Here is a 14,288-nt window from a genome sequence, read left to right on the forward strand (position 1 = left end):
TCTTTGCCACGTGTCCTCACGCTGACGATGGTCTCATTTTTGCTTATAAGCCCATGTGAGCATTCCCCAAGGTGTGAGGCACCTCGTGCCTTTTGGCCACATACATATTTTCACATGTTGCTTATGGGAAAGTTGCACAAGACTTAGCTCAACACAACTCAGTGCTGTCATGTATTTATACTAAGTCTTAAAAGAGTTTGGTTAATAAAACTCTTTAAGGTCCATTTATTAACATACAACCCCTCACAAGTTCTTTACCAAGTAAGACACACAGAATTTATGATTGAGAATGAGTTCTTGAATTTCACAGTTAAGTTCCTAACCCTAGTAAGATGGGAGAATAATAGGGAATTTGCATGTTCTCTTCTAATTGAGAAGCTTTAAAAAAAATCTCACTCCTGCTGTTTGGAAATCTTATGTACATTTCCAACCTAAATTGCTCTTGTCCAGTTTTGTTCTTTTGCTTAAATAGCCCTTGCCTCTTAGCAGTGTTTACCCTCATTTTTTTTTAAAAAAGCAGTCATATCCCCTCCATTTTGGTAAACTAAATAACACAAGCTCTTTCAGTCTCCCTTCCCTTTTCCTGAGTGAGTATTAAGACAGGATTCTCCAGCTTTCTCATCTTTTTTTCAGGATGAAGCTGAATCGGGTGTTGAAAGACTGGAAAGGAAGTTGAGCAGAGATTTTAGATAATGCACAATTACTGGAGCAATTTTAAATACTACACTTTTTACTGATTATGACTAGAAAACGCCCATAAACTGCTGTTATCTAAACTTTGTTATGAAAATCTAGAAATAAGCTACAAAGTTTGAAATGTGAACTTTTCCCCCAGATTGAACAATGCCTAGGCATAAAGCATACAGCATCAGTAATGACCTTCTGTATTGTATCCACACTGCTTCAGCTTTTGAACATTTCACTAGTCATACTGACAAACTGATTGTGGTGCATCTAGAAACATTCATTAATTGCATTCTGTGTTCTGGAACTACAACCAGCCTCTGGAGCAGTGGATAAGATACATTGTTCTGTGCGTTAAAGGGATCCTCAGCTGCAGAGTTGTCTTCATTTCCTGACAGTTCTCTTTCATATAATGGGAAATTTCATCACATATTGCATAGATATGTTTTAATCCATTTACACATAGCCTTTTCAAGTTTGCTCCTCACATTTTTATGTGATTTTCTTATGCCCAGATTATGTGAAATGCACAGTTACATTCAATTTGAGAATGACGATTAATACATTACTTTATACAGATTGTGAAATGGAGATGCAATTCAGACCACTCAGTGTGGCTGTAGAACTACATGTTAGTTTGGCAAATGTAATCTTAAACTGTTAGGAAAGTTGTCACAAAACTGGTGAGATGTATGTATGTTTAAGGCTGGACATTGCAAAGTTATTTCTTCACAATACTTTACTATTCCTGTAATTCGTTGTTTGCAGAAGGCTTGATTCACAGCCCTGGATAAAGGCAATGGAAGATTTCCACCATGTGCAAAATACATCAGGTCAGGCCTGCATTGCAAGAGCACTAAATGTTTTAAAAGTAGATAGTGAGACAAAGTTCTTCAGCTCATGCTCTTACAGCATCAGTGGAGCAAAGCTGCTCTGCAGGATGTTTATGTACAAAAATTGCTCAGACCATATAATGTGGTGTTCAGCATAGAACTTTAGAGAATTTTGATTTCTGCATTGTGTTATATACCCTGAGTACTTTCAGCAATTGTGAGAGAAAGCAAACTGAAATGGGACTCTATCAACTTGAAAGGGAAGACATTATTTTCACATGTAAAAAGTGCATTCAGCTCACTTCTCTTTCAGCAGCCTCACTCATATGTAAGGGCAAGTTTTCAGCTACAGTCTGCCTGCATATATGAGCAATGCAAACAGCTTTTTACATAGACACTCCACGTAGCGAGAGATTAATATTGAAACGGATGCATAGGAATTCACCTATACTGCCAATGGTGCATTTTAGGGAGGATATGTTATCTCAGACTAGTAATGTCTTGCTAGTAAAACACCAGTGTGTTAAACCATTTTGTACAGGTTAAACTTCTCTGCTCTTTTATAAGAAACAAACAAAACCTTGCCCCTTACTTAATCTGTGGTATTTGTGCCAACAGCCCTATCACTCATGCAAGACCTGCCAACCAAGCTGTGATAATTTATGTGAGAGAAATGTATATTAAAAATGTGAATGGGATTTTAAACCTCTCACTGAAATACTGTGCAGACTGCTTTGTTGACAAGACCACATACTTAAAAACTGCATAAAAGCAATTCAAGATGAATGACTCTTACAGTGGGTGTTTAGCTGAGGAAAGACTAGGAAACAAGGCACTTAATGTTAACACCAAGATTGAGCATAGTGTATGTTTAGTAGTAGATACATCTTTTATAAAGTGGGGTCCTGATTCAGCATACAAGTTAGGCGTACATGCCTCAAGCTTCAGGGACACAGGCACAAACTTAAAGTAGATTGGCCAAATCTCACATGGAATGAGCCATCAATCAGTGTGAACTGCAGACAAGTTTGTGCTTGCACTTCACCCTGAGATCACTATTAAAATGTAGTATTGACATAATACTGAATGTACTTCTTTAGCAGTGTCCTAGGTAAGCTACAGGGACAGAATCACCGTTTGAGGCATGGACTAGCTTTAAGTTTGTGCAACGCTTGGTGTAATAGGTGTCCACAGTAGTAGTTGTTAGAATACTGTGAAAGAATAATTTGGGTTAATAAGCTTGCTGTGGCTATTATGCAGTTCAGAGCCTGTGTTTACCTTTAAAACATATTTAAGATAACCCTCTAGAAAATACTGAGACTGAAAGCTGATGGAAACATTAATATCCACCAGTTTTGGACCACATTTTTCCAAGTGTTTTTTTTTCCATCCAACTTTTGACAAACTGCTTTGCCTCTAACACACATCAAAATACCATAACGTTGCATTTTTAGATACCCATTGCAAATACCTGAGTCTTTTGTGAATGCCATCTGTGCATTCACTTGTGGAATGCTGCTATTTTCTACTTCTGTCTAAAAGAGGAATAGCATAAGCCCTGGCAAGTTAAATATAAAACCATAACAAAGCAAGCAAAAAAATATGTTGAGGCCTAAAAAGTTTTCCAAATCAATCCAGAGCAGGAGACCTGCCAAAGAACATGAGGAACCATCAGGCAACAGAGGTGTAACAGAGGCATTCAAGGAAACCACATGAGAAAAGCTAAGCAATTATTGTTTTCTACTGCTGTGCTCTACATCAAATTTTGAGGTGATTGCTATGACAAAATCTTCCTTAGGGGCACAGTAGGGAAAAAATACTCAGAAAAATTACTATGTATGATTTTGGTGCAGATCAGTGAATTGTACAGTACCTGCTTGTCAGGATGTGTGTTTCTTATTCCAGGGTTCTAAAGGAACTTGGATCTGAAATCACCAAACTATTAACCGTGCTTTGTAATTCATGGTTCGGAGCAGACTCTGTTCTGGAGCAATGAAGAGTGGCATATAACATTCCAATTTTTATAAAGGACTTAAGGGAAAACCTGCAAACAACAGACCAGTCAATCTAACACATGGCTTATCACCACACAATGGGAAGAGATGGAAACTGGAAGTCTGGTGGTGTTTAGAAAGATCAGTAATGTCAGCACATATTTTAAAGAGGAGCTGGCTTATATAGACTTTGTACAAACAGAGGGACATTGGATTCCTTTTCAGCCATAGTCCAGCTCCTTGTTGGAAGAAGACCAAGTTTGTACCATCTTCTGCTGCCTCCTCGCCTTCTCTTCACAGCTCCCTTTGAGTTTTAGTCTAATTTCCACAAAAAGGAAATCCAAATATATGGGACAGAGGGAGACACAGCATGTTCTGGGTATCTTCCCAGTCTGAACAATAAAGAAACTGTAGATAGGACATGAAGAACATTTACCATGCAGCCTAGATGAAGCAATTATGTGTGCAGACTTCCCCAAACATTTTTACAGAACACAAGCATTTTTACAGAGTGATTAGTAGTGCCTTCAAAAGGAAGATCTATGGGTAGTAACCAGTGAGATTCCAAAGGAGCCTATGCTTTAAAACATTTAAGTGGAACAGGCTTTAATTGGTGACTGACAGCATTTTCCAATGACTCACAATTATTCAGGAGAACGAAAATCAAGACTGCTGGTACAAAATAGCAACAAAAATCATGATAAAGGCTGAGCAGGTGATAAAAGAGCAGGTAAAATTCAACGATCTCTGATAGCCATAAGAAGAAAACCTCTCTACCTGTGCAACATAGTAGGCTCTAAATTTAGTCACAGCAGTCAGCAAAAGTATTTTGAAGTCGCTGTGGATACTTCTCTGCAATTGTGATCTCGGTGCTCAGAAAGGCGGTTAGAACTGATAAGAGAATGAAAAAGTCAACATAAAACACAATGCTATTGTAGAAATCCTCAGGAAACATGTTCTTTAATACAATACAAAATTCTGCTTATAGCATCTTGGCATGAGGTAACATCTTAAGCATCAAAAAAAAAAAAGAAAAAAAAACCAGAAAAAAAAAGTGACCAGATTGATGAAAAAGATGGAGTGCCTTCTAAGGGAAACAGATCAAATACTCTGGGACTTCATGGCAAATAGGTGACAAACAGGAGACATAGTGCTGGTATCAAAAATCACATCTGACATGGGAAAGGTGAACAGAGAACAACCACTCATTTTTTATGTGAAGTAGGTTGAATCTACTATTTTTTTTCAGATGAAAGTGTAAAACAGACAAGGAAGTACTGTTTAAACAACATCTGCTTAATTTGGGTGATTTATTGTAGGCCAAATTCATTAGGAGGCCCAATACGCAGACCTGACCCACTCCATAGGAAGATCTGCTGTCTACTGGAGGCCCAGGTCAAGGATGTGATAAGAAGGCTTTCCTCCCTAGTACGACCCACAGATTACTACCCATTGTTAACCTTCCAGATGGGCTATGATGACCTTGGAGGAAGAAAATGAAGGGCTACAAAGAGAGACTTCAGGGCCTTGGGTCAACTAGTCAAGGGAGTGGGTGCACAGGTAATATTCTCTTCTGTCTTCCCTGTTCAAGAGACTAACCCAGAAAGAATGAGGAGGACTCACCTGCTCACCTCTTGGCTTCGAGACTGGTGCCTCCAGCAGGATTTTGGCTTTTTGACCATGGATTCCCCCCACATGATGCCAGGTCTGCTGGCAGCAGATGGGGTGCAACTCTCCAAGTGGAAGATTTATATCACAGGGGTTGGCTGGGCTCATTAATCATGCTTTAAATTAGGTTGGAAGGTGGGGAGGGCGAAAGCCAGGCTTACTATAAGCAAACCTGAGACAATTGTGGGGTGATGTGTCAGCTTCACTGATATCTCAGGGGAGGTAGGTAACAATGAGTTGTGTGCTGGAGAAGATACAAGAGATGGCATATCAGGGTGGGAGGCTAACAAGAGCCTTCCTCCTGTTACCTTGAAGCATGCTGAGGACACAAGAACTCTTTAAGTCTTACAGACTTAAACATCATCCAGTCCAACCTATCGCCCAGCCCTATCCAATCAACTAGACCATGGCACTAAGTGCCTCCTCCAGGCTTTTCCTGAACACCTCCAGGGATGGTGACTCCACCAGCTCCCTGGGCAGCCCATTCCAATTGCAAATCACTCTCTCTGTGAAGAATTTCCTCCTAACATCCAGTTTATACCTGCTCTGGCACAACTTGAAACTGTGTCCCCTTATTCTGTTCCTGGTTGCCTGGCAGAAGAGACCAACCCCCACCTGGCTACAACCTCCCTTCAGGTAGTGGTAGACAGCAATGAGGTTACCCCTGAGCCTCCTCTTCTCCAGGCTAAACAACCCCAGCTCCCTCAGCCTCTCCTCATAGGGCTTATATTCCAGGCCTCTCACCAGCTTCATTGCCCTTCTCTGGACACGTTCCAGCACCTCAACATCTCTCTTGAATTGAGGAGCCCAGAACTGGACACAGTACTCAAGGTGTGGCCTGACTAGTGTTGAGTACAGGGGAAGAATAACCTCCCTGTCCTACAGGCCAGGATGCCATTGGCTCTCTTGGCTACCTGAGCACACTGCTGGCTCATGTTCAGCTACTATCTGCCAGTACCTCAGGTCCCTTTCTGCCTGGCTTCTTTCCAGCCACTCAGTCCCCAGCCTGTAGCACTGCTTAGGGTTGTTGTGGCCAAAGTGCAGCACCCTGCACTTGGCCTTGTTAAATCTCATCCCATTGGCCTCTGCCCACCCATCCAGCCTGTCTAGGTCCTGCAGGGCTCTCCTACTCTCCAACAGATCTACACCTGCTCCTATCTTGGTGTCATCTGCAAACTTACTGATGCTGGACTCAATCTCCTAATCCACATCATCAGTAATGATACTGAACAGGACTGGGCCCAGCACTGATCCTTGGGGAACACCACTAATGACAGCTGCCAACTGGATGTGCCACCATTCACCACCACTCTCTGGGCCCAGCCCTCCAGCCAGTTCTTGACCCATTTCAGAGTGAATCTGTCCAAGCCTTGAGCTGCCAGCTTTGCCGGGAGCTTGTTGTGACAGATGGTGTCAAAGGCTTTGCTGAAGTCCAGGTAGACTACATCCACAACCTGCCCCACATTCACCAGGCGAAATCTGATCATAAAAGGAGATCAGGTTGGTCAGACAGGACCTGCCTTTCCTAAACCCATGCTGGCTGGGCCTGATCCCTTGGCCATCCTGTAGGTGCTTTGTGATGGCACTCAAGACAACCTGTTCCAGGACCTTGCCTGGCACTGAGGTCAAGTAATGAGGAAACAGCACATGCAGAGCTTACTGCTAGATTTGTGGCCATGGAAGCGGCTGGGAATGGTCAAACTGCAAGAGTGAAAGCTAACAGAGTAACTCCCTCCCTGAAATGCTTATATACTAATGCATGGAGCATGGGAAATAAGCAGGAGGAGCTGGAGATCTGCATTAAGCTGAAGAACTACGATATAATTGCCATCACTGAGACATGGTGGGACAGCTCCCACAACTGGAATGTTGTCATGGATGGCTGTGTACTGTCCAGGAAGGGTAGAGCAGCAAGATAAGGTGGGGGAGTTGCCCTTTATGTGCAAAAACAACTGAAATGTGCTGAGTTCTAGCCAAGGGGGAAGGCAGAACAGGTTGAAAACTTGTGGGTAAGAATTAAGAGATGTGGGAAAGAAGATTAAATTGTTGTGGGCGTCTACTGTCGACCACCAAACCACGAGGAAGATGTTGATGAGGCCTTCTACAAACAGCTGGAGGTAGCCTCTAGAGCTAACTCCTTGGTACTCATGGGTGACTTCAATCACCCTGATGTTTGCTGGGAAGATCACACAGTCAAGAGGCTCTTGCAGTGTATGAATGATAACTGCTTGATGCAGGTAGTGAAGGAACCAACAAGGAGAGGTGCACTGCTGGACCTTGTATTAATTAATAGAGAGGGACTGGTTGAGGACATTAAGGTCGGGAACAGCCTTGGGGACAGTGATCATGACATGGTGCAGTTTAGTATTCTAAAGGGTAGAATCAGAGCAACAAGTAGAACTGCAACCCTGGACTTCTGCAGAGTTAACTTTGTGCTCTTCAGAGACATGCTTGCAGAAATCCCACGGGCTAAGGCTCTAGAAGGTAAAGGAGCACAAGAAAGTTGGCTAATTTTTAAAGACCACTTCAAGCCCAAGCTAGGTGTGTCCCCCTGCACAAAAAATCAGGTAGATGTGCTAAAGAGACCTGCATCGCTGAGCAAGATGCTCCTGAAGGAAATCTCAGGGAAGAAAGAAACTTAAGTTCATGGAAGAAGGGATTTGTCACTTGGGAGAACTACAGAGAAGTTGTCAAGGCATGTAGGAAGGCAACAAGGAAGGCCAAAGCCCTCTTGGAACTGAAGCTGGCAAAGGAAGTAAAACAGAGCAAGAAGAGCTTCTTCAAATACATCAGCAGAAAAAGGAAGAACAAGGAAGGTGTGGGGACACTACTGAACGAGGAGGCAGCCTTGATAACTGAGGATGCAGGGAAGGCAGAGTTGCTGAATGCCTTCTTTGCTTCAGTCTTTGCACCTAAGGCAGAACTTCCCTATGCACTCCAGACCCTGGATGAAGGAGAGGAAGCCTGGAGGAGGGAATGCTCCCCAGTGGTCAGTGCAGGCTGGCTTAGGGATACATTACACAAATTGAACATTCACAAGTCCATGGGCCCTGATGGGATACACACAAGGGTGCTGAGAGAACTGCTTGAGGTTATGGCTCAGCGACTCTCCATCATTTTTACCAAATGGTGGCAGACAGGAGAAGTGCTTGAGGACTGAAAAAGAGCAAATGTCACTCCAGTCTTCAAAAAGGGCAAGAAAGAGGTTCCAGTGAACAATAGACCAGTCAGCCTCACCTCCATCCCTGGAAAAATGATGGAGCATCTCCTTCTGGAGGGCATTTCAAGGCACTTGGAAGAGAAGGTGGTTATCAGGAGTAGTCAGCATGGTCTTACCAAGGGGAAGTTACGCTTGACTAACCTGATAGCATTCTTTGATGGCATAACTGAATGGGTAGATTCAGGGAAAGCAGTGGATGTAGTCTACCTTGACCTTAGCAAGGCCTTTGACACTATCTCCCATGATATTCTAGAGGGCAAGCTTGGGAAGTCTGGGATGGAAGAGCAGACAGTGAGGTGGATTAGGAACTAGTTACAAGATAAGGGTTCAAAGAGTGGTGATCAATGTTGTTAGGTCCAGCTGGAGAGCTGTAACCAGTGGAGTTCCCCAGGGATCAGTGCTGGGTCTGGTGCTGTTCAGCGTCTTCATCAATGACATTGATGAGGGCACAGCAATGTGCCCTTGTGGCCAAGAAAGCCAATGGGATCTTGGGACGTATTAAGAAGAGTGTGTCCAGCAGATCAAGGGAGGTTCTCCTTCCCCTCTACTTTGAATACTGCATTCAGCTTTGGGCTCCCCAGTTTAAGAGGGACAGAGATCTGCTGGAAAAACTCCAGCAGAGGCTACGAGGGTGATAGTAGGGCATGCCTTATGAGGAGAGGCTGAGGGACCTGGGACTTTTTATTCTGGAGAAAAGGAGACTGAGAAGGGATTTAATAAATGTTTATCAACATCTGAGGGCTGGTCAGGGGAGGGGGGGACAGGCTCTGCTCACTTACTCTCTGGGACAGGACAAGGAGCAGTGGGTGTAAATTGCAGCACAAGAGGTTTCACCTCAACACAAGAGGAACTTCTTTACTGTAAGCGTCACAGAGCACTGGAACAGGCTCCTCAGGGAGGTTGCTGAGTCTCCTTCCCTGGAGGCTTTCAAGGCCTGTCTGGATGTGTTCCTCCGTGATCAGTGCTAGATTGTGTGGTCCTGCTCTGGCAGGGGGGTTGGGCTCCATGATCTCCTTGGGTCTCTTCCAACCCCGAATGTCCTGTGATTGTCATGATATATTTTTTATGCCAAAAATACTAAGGGCTGCCTGAAGTAACTTGACAAATTAATGAAAGGCTGCTTTGCAGAGAGATGGAGAGAGCCTCCAGTTCTGTCTTTAGATTGCCAGGAACTGAGATGGTAAATAAGACCATCAATGAAGCTATAACTGCTCTGTCCTTTTACTTACACAACTGCAGGATACCAGATTATCTGGACCTTTGGTATGACTCAGATCAGGCTTTTTGTATGTTGTGGCTCCTGTAAGAAGACACCCATCTTTGACCTTTTTCATCCAATCATGTCCTGGGTGTATTGAACATGAGAAATACTGATAAAACATATTAATGAATAAAACATCTAAGAACGTTAAAAGGGAATTCATGAATATTTTGAGATGAGATCCATAGTGAACTTATTTTAGGCAAACCAGCTGCATAGCTATAAAGCTGAAAATGGCCATTTAGTTAGATCTCAACTTTGACTTAGCCAAAAGAACCTCACCCAGTAATTTCTGCAGCAAGCCTCTAACTTTGGTTTGAACTATGCTGCATGTTTAAAAATAGTTTTACCCTTTTCTAGGTCCATCATTAAGCAACCTATCACTAAGAACTGGGTTTGCAAGGGTTTGCAACTTGTGAGAAAACTTCTGGAGTCTTTGAGAGAAGAGAAAGAAACGTCCAAAAAACAAGAGAGTGCTGGTGGGCTTGATTTGTAAGGGATTACTTAAGTCCTGCTATTGATTTCATTGTACAGGGACACATTTCCAATTAATATTTCAAAATTAGCAGCTCAGGCATGCAGATACCAGCTCTAAAGGCTTTAATTTCACACTCACACAACCCCCCTCTGACTTTACATACACTTGTATGGAGCTGAATTGTAGGTAAATTTCAGGAAACTAGACAATTTTATTTCAAAGCTTAAGATAAGATCACAGTGATTCTAATAAAGAATCACTACGTGCACAGGTTGCTGTGTTTTGTATGCAGTGCTATTTACCTTTCTGTTGCTAAGATCTTCACTTCTGAGTGCAGGCCTTGGCATTTTATTCTCTAAGGTGGCCTGTGTAGATAAGCAATACACACTCCACCTCTGTAAAGAAGATGCTTTTGTTGGCTTTGTTTCCTTGAGCTGCAAGACAAGCATTGAAATGAGCTTAGCCTTTCAGACAAGCAGTTTTCATATTTTAAGTCTACTTTAAGTATAATATTGGGAAAACTTTTGAGAAAAAGTACATACAAAAGAAGGGAGGAGAAGATGGCTGCTCTGTCATCTGTCATCTGTTCCCATTTTGGTGCTGGAGACTTTTTTTTTTAATGCTGTAATGTTTGGTTATTTTGGCCTTTCTTTCATAGGTTACAAAAGTTTGCACAGAACTACTCGCTCATCTGAGACACAGAGGAGACCATATGTCACCTCTCACTGCTCTGCATTTTCACAGTTGAGGTTTTGAGGTCAGCACTGTCTGCCAACATCAAGCACCAGTGAAAGGCTTTGCCCCTGCTGGTAACTAGAAATGCAACTCCTAAAACCATCTTTCTTTGTTGCAGTATAACATGACATGTTTTGAAAGTAAATATTCTTCACAAATATCTCTAATAAAAGAGTATTTAGTGACTGTTCTGGTTTGCATTTACCTTGTTTTAACCATGTACTTGAGTACAGAAAACTTCCAAATTTGACCTTTCCTAAGAAAAAGACAAAAGACAGCAGCAACTCAGCTAAACAAAACATGGGTGCAAACATCTTCCTATTACATCTGCACTTTGCTCTCCCTGCAGAGTAATTAAAGTTATCAAGAGAGATTTTTGATGGGTTAAGTTCTTCCAGGAATGGTACAATGCATTCTGAATTCCTGATTCATAGAACATTCACTTTCTGCCTGCCTGAAGTAGCTGCAAATTTCATGTTATAAATAATAAAAGCTACGACAATGCTTGGGCTGACCATATAGAAATTAGTCAGATAAATTGTAATTAAAGGCATCAATACTTGCACGAAATTCAGCTCACTGCATTTTCCAGTATTGCAGGGGAAAAGTTACTTTCAGATCAATACTTCAAAAGAAGGTTGTATGTGTTCTGTATGAGTGGAGTGTACCAGATGACACCTTCTCAAACAACTAGCAAAGAAAAGAGGACCAGAGAGCAAATGGAATTTTTCAAACTATTTGACTGCTGTTACATGGATAGAACCTTGAGAAGATGCTTTTACAGGCACAATATTGGTTTCTGAGTTAGAAGGGACATAGAAGAACAGAGAAGCCAATAACTGTTTTTAGCCCTTCAGACTGTACTTTGCATGGAAAACAATAAAGCATTGTATTGTATTCCACACTGGTGGGTGTTCTACCTGCATCTATTGTACTCAACTGCAAAGGGACCACACACATATGACAGGATGGCTCAGTGCTTCATCTCTTGTGACAACACCACCGAGGCTTAGTTGTAGATTTAATGTGGCTTTCATCTGATCTACAGCAGGTCTGTAATGTTGTCCATGGCTCATAACATCTGCTTATTATCTAAGAATCTTAGCTTTCATGTACTACTTATATAAGTAGCCATAGTACCAATTATAAGAATTACAATGACGATGCTTCTGGTCATAATAGTTTTGGGGACTTGGAAATACGGAAGTTAGAAAACCCAGAAAAAGGAAACAACAGAATAGAAATTGAAATTCAACTATATTCCATATTTTGCAATCTTTGAAACAAACTCTTTTTTGAATGTTTGGCTTTACCAGTAGTGATGCTACTGATACTCCCAAGTCACCTTTAGGACAGTGGAAAGGTGCGTAAAAGTAATTCTGCTTAAAAATCTGGAGGTTGCTCTCTCCATCTTCAGGATCTGCCACTGGACTTCTATGAAGTAGTTTTTCAGTGGTGTCTGCTGCCTTTTCTTTAGTTCTCAGAGATGGGGTACTGTACTGATTCCAGTGGGCTTTTGTTCTGGGCTCTCCAGATGGGACATCCAGCAGTTCAGAGGAACAGAAAAACAGCAAGGAGCTGGACTGAGCTTAGGATAGACCTGAAAGGTGTTTCAGGAGATGACTTCAGCAAGGCTGCTTGCAGACAGAACTATCAGCTATACTTCTTGTACCAAGACAGGAAAATGAGAACACTCAACATCTTCCAGTTGGCTTATGGGGATGACGGAGTAAACAGATCTGAACACATTTCTACCCTGCTTAGATTTAGAAAGGACAGGTATAGAATGGGTAACCCTTGAGCTTCCTGCTACATACTGGTTAGTGCCACCAGGCTAATGCAGATTCTTATGTATTTGTTTGCTACATACTCACGAATTGCAAATAAGTTGTATCTCAGATAATTTTGGATTGATCATTCTTGTCTAGAGGTGCTCTTAATGAGGAACATACTTACTTTCTACTTTGTATTCTTGCCCAAGGCAACACATTTCCATGCGGTATCATGAAGAACTGTCTCTGCAACCCCATCATTAATTTTACAGCTGTCTCCCTCCTCTTAACAGTGGCACTTTTGGAGGACTCTCTACTATGAACTATGCCTAAGGGCAGATTGTGGTGTATGGATTTGTACTTCTTTGTTCATCTCACCAAAAACTAAAGACATTATGTACACAAAAATGTCTCAAGGAAGTTTGAAGAAAATAATTATATCCATTCTTTAGTCTGTTAGTTCATGATTATTGAAAATTAAGCTTTCTTCTCTTTTCCTATGGATATTCTACACTATTATGTTTATAAACAGGATATAATAATGACATTCACCAAAAAAAAAAAAAAGAAAAAAGGCAACTCCAAGCTGTTTTTTTTTAAATGTTGTTAAATAATTATACAGGGGACATGTCTCAAAAGCTAGGCTCTTGTATCCCAAATTACACTCACAGAAAGGCAGCAGGAACAATTCCCAGTTTGCTTGTGCATTCACAACTTCTTGAGCCTTGCAAGATCTGACTGCACTGTTGGTCCAAGATTTGTCCTGAGCCAGGTTCCTTCTGATCCTGATCTGGCTGTGGTCTTTCTAATGCAACCAGCTGCTGCACTAACACCAACTTAATCTGAGTCATGCAGGGGCCAAGTCAGGACAGAATCTGGGGAGCAGTAGCCCTGTCTCTGCAATTAGACTGAAGACAGCATTGGCATGAAGTGAAGAAATGCAAAACTGACTGTAAGGCAGGACAGAAACACTACTGCCAGAGCGAGAGCAAATTTAAGTAGGGAAGTTTCTAAAGGTTGATTTGCCTTCATAGCAATTGCATACCCTAGAGTTAGACCTTTCTGAGCTGAACTCAAGTCAGTGGTAACCATCCTGCACTGCCAGGCTTGGAAGCCTTGCATTGGTGTACCCAGTTAAGTACAGCCACTTCAGAATGAAGTGTTCTGCTGAACGATCTAGGGAAGGGAGTATTTCTGCTCCTCAGCAGTCCACATTTTCAACCCTGACGTGCACAAGGGTTAATGGCAGTTTCTGCTTTTCCTTTTTTTTTCTGTTATTTACCCTTTCTCCACTAGATGCTACACTGAGACCATCAAACATTTATTGAGTCAAATAACAGAAATTTTCAGTCTCCGCACAGAACAGAGTGTTTAAAACAAAACGCTGACAGATCACTCTGTTTATGTATCTGTGTGGTGTGAAGATGAGACTAATGCACCTTACACTGGAGTAACTACACTGGCTTCATCAGTTTGTTACTTGGCGCTGCGCAGAAGAGGGGTAAAGCAAATCTGCGTGCTCTGGTGCTACTACTCACATGCAATTCTATCAGGTTAATTACAGAAATGTGTGAAATGCTTTACCAAAATCTAAAATGAACTAAACAGTTCCTGTCAGTACTAGAAGCTAGTCCCTTTTTTTC

The 14,288-nt window shown here is 42.0% G+C and overlaps 1 long non-coding RNA gene across 1 annotated transcript; it reads right to left on the minus strand.

Annotated features, from left to right (window-relative positions):
- Nucleotides 1–3,207: 3,207 nt before the first annotated feature.
- Nucleotides 3,208–10,857, minus strand: LOC135182966 (uncharacterized). The gene is made up of 3 exons (XR_010305363.1): nt 10,681–10,857; nt 10,441–10,572; nt 3,208–4,402 (listed from the first exon to the last, which is right to left on the minus strand). It is a non-coding gene; the product is annotated as an uncharacterized LOC135182966 (long non-coding RNA).
- Between the last annotated feature and the right edge of the window lie 3,431 nt (nt 10,858–14,288).

This window comes from Pogoniulus pusillus, chromosome 2 (genome assembly GCF_015220805.1).
Source record: "Pogoniulus pusillus isolate bPogPus1 chromosome 2, bPogPus1.pri, whole genome shotgun sequence".
NCBI classification, from domain to species: domain Eukaryota; kingdom Metazoa; phylum Chordata; class Aves; order Piciformes; family Lybiidae; genus Pogoniulus; species Pogoniulus pusillus.